The sequence below is a fragment of the Dermacentor albipictus genome, chromosome 1 (assembly GCF_038994185.2).
Source record: "Dermacentor albipictus isolate Rhodes 1998 colony chromosome 1, USDA_Dalb.pri_finalv2, whole genome shotgun sequence".
NCBI classification, from domain to species: Eukaryota; Metazoa; Arthropoda; class Arachnida; order Ixodida; family Ixodidae; genus Dermacentor; species Dermacentor albipictus.
Genome location: NC_091821.1, coordinates 145,537,822 through 145,539,246, shown reverse-complemented (window position 1 = coordinate 145,539,246; position 1,425 = coordinate 145,537,822).

Here is a 1,425-nt window from a genome sequence, read left to right as displayed (position 1 = left end):
GGAGCTGATGTTACGTCTTAAATCATGTTCAATTTGAAGTAGCGTTGCATTTTCGACGAAACGTATGCTGTGCCATTGTCAGAAACTATCACTTGCGGTATGCCAAAAGTGGCGAATAGTGATCGTAGCACATCCGTAGCTGCAGAAGTATAAACGTGACAACACTTGTCTTACTTCTAGCCACTTGGAGAAGGCATCCACCACGAATAAAAGGCTCTAGTTGGTCACCGGCCCTGCGAAATCAACGTTAACGACCTCCCATAGTTTACTTGGACGGGATCATTCCGGCATTGCAACGGCTGGAGGAAGACGGCTGTGCATCTGACATGTCTTGCATGACCGCACTTTGGTCTCGATGTCGGCATCTAATCCAGACGACCACAGATGAATACGAGCGAAGCGTTTCATCGTACTCATTCCTGGGTGATTAGAGACCCTTGCTCTCTAGCCTCTATAGGAATCACAACCCGTGTGCCCCTTAATACGGAACCATGGTGCGTGGAAAGTTCTTGTACCCGACTCTCGTTGGGTTGAAAGCTTATACCCTGCAACGACACTGTTGATCTTGCTTGTACCCACTTGTGAATTTGAGAAAGCGCGGAATCTCCAACTGTCAGCCTTGCTATCTCCTCGGCAGTCAATGAATGTTTGCGCAAACCTTCAATCATCAACACGTCACCTGGTGCCACTAGTTAATCGACATCGGAAGTCGACTGAGCGCATCCGCATTCTGATGTCTTTTCCCTTCTCGGTACAACAGCTCGAAGTCATGGGCGCTCAAAATCACGCACCAACGAAATATCCGCGGTAATCATGCCCCTCGCCCTATGTAATGCTCCTATGGGCCCTAGCTAGGGTAAATGAATAAAGAATAATATTGTTACGCGAACGATGGATTGAACAAGAAAGACCATTTACAATGTATACTGCAGTGCTGGCCAGTTCCGCCGACAGGAACAGTTCGTCTTCGTCGGGGCGCCGGCGCGCATCGTCCAAAAGAAATCAACATGCAATCAATCAACGCAATAAGCATGTAGCATTATCCACGGCCTCAGAAGCACCGTTCCGGTGCGTCTAAATATCGGTGTTGACAGGAGAGTAATAGGGTTTGAGGCGTGCGACATGCACAACGTTAGTGGAATGCGAGGCAGATGAAGCTCTGGCATTGACTGGGGCGATTTCACATGTAACTGCATGAAGTAACTGCATGGAGTAACTGCATGCAGCCCTCGGTATGGGCCTGTGTACTGAGAGAATATGTCTGACGTCATAATTGGCTGGAATCTGCTCTTACGAACAGTTATAGAATAAATCGGTCTTGTGAATAAGCGCTCGTTTTAAGCGTTTTGCCTAGTGCGTAGCGGCCAATTTATGGTCACCTTCGTACGAGGACCGCTCATCGACCTTTAAATTGGAGTTATATTT